The sequence below is a fragment of the Phoxinus phoxinus genome, assembly GCF_949152265.1.
Source record: "Phoxinus phoxinus genome assembly, chromosome: 13".
NCBI classification, from domain to species: Eukaryota; Metazoa; Chordata; class Actinopteri; order Cypriniformes; family Leuciscidae; genus Phoxinus; species Phoxinus phoxinus.
This window is the reverse complement of record NC_136888.1, coordinates 34,563,647-34,575,449: the sequence shown is the minus strand read 5'-3', so window position 1 is coordinate 34,575,449 and position 11,803 is coordinate 34,563,647.

Sequence of the window (11,803 nt, the reverse complement as noted above, 5' to 3'; positions counted from 1 at the left end):
GGCACTAGATCTCGTTCACACATGCACACTCTTCAAAAACAACACTTTAAATCTCGACAAACTTAAAGACGTAAATGACATTAGTATGTATTCTAAATAAAAGACACAGGTTGCACTGAATGTCAGCTTGCTTGTTTTGCTCAAGATAAGGATTTATTGAGTCCACATGTCATGAAAACAATAACTCTTCTTCTAACCGCAGGAGATCTGTCACTCAAACACACAACTCTGCGATGCTGGTCACGAATGTTCATTGGAACGGTGTTTTCGGGAAACACAGACTCGTTGAACTGATGATAACGACGGACCTTGCGACTATAGTTCGCTAACGATGCTTTCGGGAAACACACCCCTGTCTATCTACAATATCATTTGTCTATTTTTAGTCAATACATAACAGATTTCCATTAAACATGCGATTTTCCCCTGGAATGCCACCCATCAATCCCATCATCCCCTTGGGTCTGTTTTGGTATAAATCACACATGATCTGATTTGGTTCAGTGGTGGTTTGGACACGATCCGCAGTCGTGATGAGGGCAGGTGCTGAGACCGGATAATGAGACGCTCTCCTTCATATCAGACCCTGAGACAGGAGCCGGTGTGTCTGCTCCAATCCTCCGCGCTGGGAACGTGCCTCCGTGGAGAGACCATTAAAACAGGCCTGGACTCTGGCTGACTCCCCAACAGTCAAAACCCCGTCAAGTCTCCATCCAAATGGGTTTCTGGGGGGTAAGGACACACACACACACACACACACACACACACAGCGCTAGGTAGTGCGCGGTCACACTGCCAGTATAAATAAACAGAGTCGTGAAGCCCGACCTGAAAGCTCCCGGGAACGCTGGCAACTGTGTTTTGTTGCGGTGAACGTTGTTCTTGTTCTATATAGTGCTATTTTCTTTTTTAGCCAAATGAAAACATGCTGTGTGTAGTTTATGGCACATTTACTGGGAAATATATATGGTTGACGGAGTACAGGCTTCATCACGGAACTGGACGATTAAATGGAGTCATTTTGTTCTTAAATCGTCTGTTCTGATGCAGACATTGTTTATAAAAAACATATATCATGTGCTTGAGAAAACACACTTTCTCAGTGGCTAAAAGCATGACTTTCTAATAGCGGTGTAACAATATATCGTAATACAAAAATGCAACAATATGTATTGTGTATCGTTCACCCAAAATAAGAAAATACTCAAGTTTTCAGAGTTTTAGAGTTAGTACTACATTAAACTATTATATATACTGTTGAATATAATGTATAATAATGCAGTGGGGGAATGATAATGCCAAATGTCTGATGTTACCAGTAAAAAGTGGCGTATATTATTTTAAATATATCATGTGAGTGACAGAGATAAAGCATATTCGTGTAAAATAATTCTGTATTTTCATCTTCAGAATCATGAATATTGTTATTCTGGAGTCTCTATTGTCCTGTGCTTTGGGTTTCCAGCACCAAGTCCAAGAATATTCATTTACACACACAATGTAATATCAAATTTAGCATTTTAATCAACAGTACATTTTTTGTTAATCTTTTACCATATGTCTTGGAGTATCGCAATAATATGGTATCGTGAGTTCAGAATCGTGATGTGTGTCGAATCGTGACATTAGTGTATCGTTACGCCGCTACTTTCTAACATTTACAGATATGGATATAATCGTAAGACGTAAGTTATGCAAAAACTAGAGATGCACAGACAGGATTTTCTTTTGCTGATACCGATCACACACAGATCCGGCCCACATCTGGTGCGCGTTGAATCCACATCCACACACAATCAACTAGATATTCACTTTGTCATTAAAATAATATATGACTGTTTTGATAATGTTTTAAATGAGCAATGTTCAAAAACACATGCATTAATGTATATATTGATGCATCATCTAATCATTTTCATTGAACATGGATTGGATATGAAAGAACAATTTGAGTCTGAGGGAATTAGTTGAGTTAACATATTGACTGTCATTTTCAAGAGCGTGAACATGTCAATTTATCACACATAATCGGTCTCAAATTTTACAAATCATGCAAATGCTTCATTAAAAGTCACAAACAATTTTTGCATTACATTTTTAAAAGTACATTTGTTATTTCACAGTAAAAAAAAAGTTGCTGCCTTTAGTTTTTAACTTTCAACAGGCCAACATTATAAGAGAGGCGCACGCCAGGAGCGGTTCACAGCCGAGGAGACCGACGTTCTCGTCAGGGCCGTAAAACACAGAGAAGTGACATTGGGGATGATGGAGAAACACACACACATTAGCTTCGGTTAAACAGGCGTATAATAATTTGGGTAAATGTGTAATCTAGATTTATGCCTATTTTTTCACATCTTCACAGACACAACAATGATTTCCCTCGTGTGTTAATATTTTTCCTTGTAATAATGTATGATTTGCAAAAATGAAAACTGCTGCGTCTGTTTAGATGAGAGAATCAAAGTGTGTGTGTTGTTCACACGCTACATAATGGCCAAGCACGCGCGCTTAAAATAGCATATGACTAACGCGCGGCGCCGCTGTCTTCAGACCCGGTTTCTCCTGGTCAGCGGCGGAGTTGTTTTCTGGAACTGCAGAATATCACCAGGGAACGTTTGCGCCGGAACACACTCCTCTTTACACTGAACCGCCCCCCCGAGCGCAAGTTCATTCCCTAATTTACCGCCGTGCGTCTGTGGAGGGAAGAGTCCGCTGTGCGCGGGTGCAGAATAGGAATGACACATGCGTCGGTGTACAGAGTCAATTGCGCCGGGTGACAGATACAGCCCTGAATGATTGACTACAGGGGGACTAAGAGATCATTTTATTAGCTGGGATGGTAGATTGTTTATTAACATTTGTCCTCCTTGTAGTTGTTTTACCAGTACAGGCAGTAGAAAATAATTATTGTGTGTAGTGACTGACACCCGTGGTTGACGTGTGTGTGTGTGTGTGTGTGCGTGTGTGTGTGGGTCACTGGTACTTACGCAGAAACTCTCTGGATCACAGACTTTCTGTCATCAAGCAGCTGTTAAAACACAGAATGAGTCAAACACACACTGATCTGAGGCCTGTGCCACACACTGATCTGAGGCCTGTGCCACACACTGATCTGAGGCCTGTGCCACACACTGATCTGAGGCCTGTGCCACACACTGATCTGAGGCCTGTGCCACACACTGATCTGAGGCCTGTGCCACACACTGATCTGAGGCCTGTGCCACACACTGATCTGAGGCCTGTGCCACACACTGATCTGAGGCCTGTGCCACACACTGATCTGAGGCCTGTGCCACACACTGATCTGAGGCCTGTGCCGCTGGAGATCCGCTCATGCGCCGGTTACTCAACAGCAGCCGCTCTCTAAGCCGAAACATTGTGTGTTTGCTCTCCAGCGTGACCTCGTTCCCCTGGAGAAATTACACTGAACTATAGCCTGGATATGAACGTCCACTCACATCATAACTGGGAATATTGCATTCGCTTTCCTCAGGTCAAGCATCGAGATCATAGTAATTTGAACCAAAAATGTAATATGAGACTGTACACACACACATTTGTGTCCTCATAAATCACATAAACAAGAGCACACACACACACTTTCGTTTAGGAATTGCCCACTGAAAGGTTCTTTGGGGAAATAAAAATGACTCTTCTACGGCATCGCTGTGAGGACAGAACACACACCGACTGCTAAACTCTCTTTCCATTCTATTCTCTTGCATATCTAGTTGTTGTACACACTCTACAACAGCGTCAGGAAAACAGTCAAGCTGCTGCTCGAGTCAACTCGTCACTCCACAGACCGACGCCAAATCCAACAGTCCCGGGTCAAAGGTCAAAGCCTCGGCCACTGGGACTCCCGTAGGATAATACAGAGTTGGGAATAATCCCGGAGAACAGAGCTTGAGTTACAGTCCGTCCTCATACTGACACCTGTGAGATCACACACACACACACACACACACACACACACACACACACACACACACACACACACACACACACACACACACTCCCCGTAGTGCTGTGCTGTTTGGGTTTACTGCCAAGTCATACAGTTTTGGTAACATGGAGGTCCGGAGGTTTCCCTCGAGAGCCGGAGGAGACGTGACTGAGCGCATGGAGCCGTGAGTGAGAACGCCAGTGTGTGTGTGTGTGTGTGTGTGTGTGTGTGTGTGTGTGTGTGTGTCTACTGAGGAGAACAAGAGTTACTGCAGAGTGAGATTGAGCAACAGCACTTCAGCAGACAATAGAACTTCTGTGGAGAACTCGTGTCCACTTAACACACACACACACTCTTACACACACACACACACACACACACACACGCGCGTGCGCACACACACGCACTCTTACATACACACACACACACATACATACACACACACACATACTCTCACACACACACACACACACACAGACAAACTCTTAGATACACACACACACTCTTACATACGCACACCCACACTCACACTCAAACACACACACACAAATGCACACTCACTCACACACACACACACACACACACACACACACACACACACACACACACACACACACACACACACACACACACACGCTGTTTGCGGAATTAGAGACCTTCACACTCTGGCATTTGAAACTCCAAAAACATATTTTTCCGGGTCAAAATGATTCATTTAATTCAATTAAAATGTAAACAACATTTATGCTGTTTTTATTTATCTATTTGATTTATTATTTAGTTCTAAATTACTGTTTTTTTACCAATAATTTGCTAACACTTCACAATAAGGCTTCACTGTTGTTAATCTTAGTCAATAGATTCATGTATATTGGATATCATTGAACACAGACTTATTTTCTAAACCAGTGATGTGTGGTGCTGTGAGCCATTAACCCACAGTGTGTGTGTGTGTGTGTGCGTGCGAGTGTGTGTGTGTGTGTGTGCGAGTGTGTGTGTGTGCGAGTGTGTGTGTGTGTGCGCGAGTGTGTGTGTGTGTGTGAGCGAGTGTGTGTGTGTGTGCGCGAGTGTGTGTGAGATTTAAACACATTCCTCATCCCAGTGCACTTCATCAGGACAGGAACATGATAATAAATGAGTGATGTCCAGCGTCTCACACTGACCTCCACCGCGGCTCTCTCTGTCAAACGCTGATCCTCCTCTCGACTCCACTCGTCTTCCTGGAAGTGAAGTCAGCAACTTTTTGCTGATTTAACATGATTTACTGGCTATTAACATCATTTAGGATGATAACAAATAAGTTCCTCTGCCTGGTATCAGTCCAGCTTTCTGTGCCGGTTAAAAGAAAACTTAAATGTTCAGATTCCTGAAAAGTGATGGTTTTTAAACAACTAATGCTATTTTAAACTACTTTTTAGCTTTTTTTAAACAAATGTCAGACATGAAGGTGTTTGAGAAACCGATTTTATTTAGAACATTAGACATCCATGGAATCTTTCAAATGCACAAAAGTTTCTGTATATATATATATATATTTTTTTATTATTATTATTATTAAAAAATGTCACACTTCTTTAAAGGGGTGGTATCATTTTCACAAGATGTAGAATAAGTCTCTGATGTCCCCAGTGTGTGTGTGAAGTTTTAGCTCAAAATACCCCACAGATATTTGTATATATCATGTTAAAATCGTCACTTTTTGAGGGTGAGCAAAAACACACAGTTTTGTGAGTGTCCCTTTAAATGCAAATGAGCTGCTGCTCCCGGCACAGGGGGCGGAGCCTCAAGAGCTCATGTCCTTTTACCTCACACACACACACAGAAAATGTCAACAACTTTTAGCCCTTTATGTTCAAAACGGAGTCAGACAATGATGGAGAGACTCGAGAAGAAGTGACAACATGTAGAAGAACAGGACATTTCTGAATGTTAGTTGATGAATTTATGTGTAGTTATCTTAGTCATTGATTAGCATATTCAGTCTTGATAATCTATAAATCGTGTTCAGGGGGCGGGGTTTATGTAAATTTTAGGGTTGGTGATGTCACTAACCCGGGAGGAAGCTTGTGTAGTCTCTACCAGCCGTTTGTTGTAGTCCTTAAAAACTATTTCTTTAAAGTCGACATGAAATCAAAATTGACCCTATTTACTTTGTTAGCGCATATTACTAGTTTTGTGGAGAACAATTAATCCCTGCAAGTTAATACAAAGAAAAGTTTTTTTTGCCGTGTTAATCTTTAATCAAAGTCTGAACACTTACTTCCGGTCTGGAATGGCGTTCCTTTTCTGATGACGTCAGTTTGACGGTTTGGGTTGCAAACGCTTCACCGCTCCCTCAGACCGCTAAAGTAAACTGGGAAAGACGGCACAACACTGGAGAAAAGCCGTTTGCAACTTCCAGTTCACGCAGACTTTAAAAGCAAATATCTCCCTTTGCTTTGAAATTTGAGCGTCTATAAATAAATAAAGAGCGCATGGATGGCACGCTAACAGGCTAGCGAATTACTAGCGTGTTGTGCTAGTAACGAGCAAATGTAAATGTCAATATAAATGTCGTGTGAATTAAATGTCCCCAACTAAGCAAGCTAATAGCCAAAGGCGTAAAAGGCAACAGTGGCAATGAACCAAAAGTCCATCAGTGACATAATAATGGAGAAAAAACTTGCAATGAATGACGCACAAGCTAAATAAATAAATAAAGAGCGCATGGATGGCACGCTAACAGGCTAGTGAATTACTAGCGTGTTGTGCTAGCAACAATTTAGATTGAAGCTAGCGATGTCAGGTTAATATGTGATGTTGAGTAAGTTATATTTTGCAGGGAATGAGAGTAAATAAAGATTGAGAACAGAAAGATATACGAAGCTTACAGACGCAAACGGCAGCACGGCAGACAGGAGCAATCGAGCTGTGGCGGTAATATTATCGGAATATTATCCAGATCCATCTGGAGAAGTGTGCGAAGTGTTCATTCTTTTAACATCAAGCATCATTAAAGATTTACTCCCTCGCTCGCTCGTTTATTAGACACTTGCTTTATAAAGACACCGGCTCCACATCTGCTAACCATGACCTCCCACAGTCGCTAATCCTGTAAAGATACCGCGAGTCTGGGGACGGCGCTACATCGCTCACGCTCGCGTTCTCCAACTCCCTTCTCTGCTTTTGATTTACGAGCTCGAGAGAGCAAGACGTTCACAGGACCCGACAGACACATGGTTCTTCTCAGAGCGGGAGTACAATTACATCACTGTCACTGAAGCCAACGCCGTCTTATCTGCGCGCGAGAGATACGCGGCCCGTGTTCAGACGGCCGGCTTCCTGCTTCTACATCCAATAAGCCATGAGATCATTTGTTAAAACAAGATAAATGACCCACTTCGAGTGCATTTCCTCATGTTAGAGACGGCGCTTTGAGAGATGCAGATCAAATATAAACAGAGTTGAACATCTTTACTGGGAAAATCACGACAAGTTAACATTTTACAAAGTAGATTTGCTAACTCTGCACACTGTAAAAAAAATGTAACCTCTCCAAGTCAAAATATTCTAAATCTAAATTTTTTAATTGGCCCAAGTGAAATTCTGTAAAATAAATTGAATTAATTGTTGCAATAGTCAAGTCAAGAATATTTGTATAGCGCTTTTCACAATACAGATTGTATCAAAGCAGCTTCACAGTATTAAATTAAAATAATAATAAAACGTCCATGTTTGGTAATGCTAATCAATAGTATTATTCATTCATTCATTAAATTGAATATCCCCAATCAATAGTCTGTTAACATTGGCTCAATGAGAAATAATATGTCAGACTAATTGAAAAATTTAGATGAGACCAGTCACTAGAAAATTTTGACTTGGGATGTAATTTTTTTTTACAGTTTTTACTATGATACATATACTTAAAATGTTTTTTTTTTTTTTTTTTTTTATCAAATGGGCTGTTTTACCCAATAGCCATGTTTCCATGTGCATAAACTCTGATGGAAACACATTTACCGAATAAATCCCTCAAACCTCATGTGACGTTGCCCCAGCAGAGGCTGTGATTGGATAGCTGGAGTAACTAGCGGACCAATGGCGTCGCAGCATCTCAAATGTTGGTGTTTCTGAAAGTCTTAAACTGCGTTCACACCAAACGCGAATAGAGCGTCTGGCGCGAGTGATTTCAATGTTAAGTCAATGTAAAGACGCTGGAGGTGAATGAGGCGTTTAGACGTTTAGGCGGTAGACGCGAATTCGCGTCTGGCGAGTTAAATTTTTTTTACTTTAGCGTCAATTCGCGCCGCGTTAACCAATCAGGAGCCTGCTTGCTGCTGTCACGTGGTGAAGTGACGTGATAAACGGGGGCAGTCCCGCTTTTCAGATTATAATGTCATTTTAAATGTTTGGCCTCAATAAATTATCTTGTAATATGACTAAACGCCCGCGTGAAAGAAGGAATGACACTGTTCAGATGTTAACTATGAATGTGACACTGAAGGCTTGCAGTCGTCGGCTACATTTCTGAATGAGATGAAGAAAAACTCACATAATTAAAGAAGTCGTTTGACCTTCGTTATAACGCATCATTAATGTATTTTAACTTATATGTCATATAATAGAACCGAAGCTATAGATTGTGAATTTAAACAGAAAACGTCAGATACAATTTTTAAATAGGTGCTATCTTTACAAATAAACCACAGATTTGAGCTTTAAACAACTACATTCTCGACTGAGCAACTCTTAAAACTACATTTCGTGACAGAATAACTGTAGTAGCAAAAACACGGTTTGAAATCGCTGGTGTTTCTGACGTCACAAACTACCTTGTAGCCAATCAGATCAACGTGTGATCGTCAACCAGTGGATCTCTGAGTGAGTGAGTGGAGGCGGGGCTCATTTGCATATTCATAGAACCGCGAATACTAAATGAGGCAAGGGTGTCGAGTTACATTCAAGATATTTTAAGGCATGAAGACATTTTTTCCAAGGAAAACTCGACTACAGGGGACTTTAATCTGCTTGTTACACACATAAAGTCTGTCCTGTTATAATCCAGTTTCTTCCCTCATTGTAAACTAAACACACTGGACACTTTTAAGATTCCCAAAAGCGGTCATCATATAAAATCTTAATTTAAGAAGCAAGAAAACTGATTCCTTCTCGAAATAAAAGGAAGTCTTGAGTAATATAGACCAGCAATGTGTGTTTTCCAGAACGTACAGTATCTGCTCGTTTGAAAGGACTTATTTTAATACACATGTCATGTCTGACGGGATATTTGGCACTGAATCGCAGCTCTGTCTTTGTTCTCTCTCGAGGAACATATAAAAGTAATGAAGTTTTCACGGCATTCTGCGCTGAGAAGAGTTTCAGAGGCATGAGATCCGACACGTTCCTCCTTACAGCAAACATACTGATAATACCGTAAAATAAAGACGCTTGCTCAGTCTAACCAACAACTGAAGTGATGTTTTACTGGTCTAGTTTGACAGTACAACACTGAGGCAAAAAAGTTAATCTAGGGTTTGACAACTAAAAAAGAAGCGTTATCGAAAAGTTTTGCGTACGGACAACAACTTAATCAAAACGATCCCCGGATCCACGAAAACTATTAAAATCGCTGTATTCTGCTGTCAGGCCAGTAGATGGCGATGTCACTTTGTAAAGACACACTACAGGCCTAAAGACTGAATACGTAATACACATTTTTTTTTTTTTATATATTTTTTTTTATTAGCTTATACTCTCAAACTGTACACACTCTAAAAAATGCTAGGTTGTTTCAACCCAATTTTGGGTCAAATATAAACAAACCCAGCCGTTGGGTTACATTTTTAAATGACATTTTTAACCCAACGTTTGGGTTTGTCCATATTTTACCCCAAATTGGGTTGAAACAATCACTCTAAAAAATGCTGGGTTGTTTCAACCCAATTTTGGGTAAAATATGGACAAACCCAGCCGTTGGGTTACATTTTTACATTACATTTTTAACCCAACATTTGGGTTTGTCCATATTTGACCCAAAATTGGGTTGAAACAACCCAGCATTTTTTAGAGTGGGAGATGACATTTTTACAACTTTGATGACAGATATACAACTTTGAATACAATACACCAAATATATCAACAATATGTTTAATGTCACCTGAACATTCAGGATAAAAAAAAACGTTTTTTTTTTTTTTTTTTTTGCTGATGAACAATCAAATAACAAATAAGGGGAAAAAAATTTACAATTACAACAATGAAATGGCATTGGATGACAAAAGGAGGAAGACAGTAAATACACTTTAAGTATTAAGGACTCGTAATACACGTTTTCACAAATTTGCGTTTTTTTTTTAAAGTTTACATGGAGATGATAATGGTATCATTTTCAAAAACTTGCACTTTGAAAAAGTTTGTGTCTTCAGGACCCCAAAACCCTGTTGTCCTGTAAATGAACGGCCAAAATGCATGAAAAAAATGCAGTTATTAGTTGAAAATTATGTTGTGTAAATGATCTCTACACTCTAAAAAATGCTGTTGTTTTAACCCAATTTTGGGTCAAATATGGACAAACCCAGCCATTGAGTTAAATTTTTTTAAAATTACATTTTTAACCCAACGTTTGGGTTTGTCCATATTTGACCCAAAATTGGGTTGAAACAACAGCATTTTTAGAGTGGAGCAATAATCAAAAAAATTATCAAAATCTGCACCGAAAAAATGACTTTGAAACTATTTTTAATTGGAAATTGCTGGTTAATTCAACAAAGAAACACAAAGAAATGACAATTGAATTAAGAGCGAAATTTTGAAGTACAAAAACTTAAACAGTATTTTCTTATAGGATCTACTCCAATAATCTGTTTTATTTACAGCTTTATGATATTGTGCACATAAAAAGGCACGCAACAAATAATAACCTTCGCAGAATAACACTCTTTTGCAGAGATTTGTGAACAAAGTGCTAGCAAAAACTATTAATAATTTGATACGGGTGTGTGTGTCTTTTATAAATCAGTCAGCGCGAGTAAACGACTCTTTTCCTTCCTCGGAGTGTGTGAACAGGTTTTCCTCTCAATTCAGGAGAGAACAATTCAAACAGAAGCTGACATTCATCTCATCTTTAGCGGATTCTGAGCCAATCATCTCAAAATACATCAGAGAATATAATGAGAGTTTTCCTACTATGTGTTTGGCTTTAACCCCCTTTTTTTTAATACACATGAAAATGCACATTTCAAACTTAAATGGTTGTAATTCAAGAATGCTTTGGAATGTAGATGTAAGATTGGTCTTGTTTAAAAGAAGACATTTGGCAGATTTTTGTAGAAGTAGAAATAAATTAAGAAAGTTAAACAGAAAAAAAGTTATAGAAGTTTGAGTTTATGAAAATGTACAATGTTAAAATTTGTATTATTCATATTTTATATAAAATATATATTTTCAAAACATGGTGGACTCTAAAAATGCAAATAAAATCAAGCCAAAAATCTGAACAAGTTGTGTTTCAAATGTTAGGTTGATATCTCCGAAGATAAGCGTTCAGTGAGATGTAGTTCAGGCGCAGTAACACACTTCTCCACTAGTGGACATTACTGCCCATATAAGGGCGCCTCCATCTCCATATGTTGTTTGTGATCTGAACCATTATTTTTTACAATTTTCATACAATTTATGAAGTAGACATGCTATTCAGAAGTAGTGTTGGAAGTTTGGCAGATTTTGAAATGAATTAAACTTCTAAGAAACACAAAAGATCATGTATGTGCATTATAGCTCGCCGCCACATCACTAATGCTGAATCTATTATTGTTTTCTTTATATTTAAAACATTTTCAGACCTTTTTTTCTAAAAGAATTGAATGGATGATA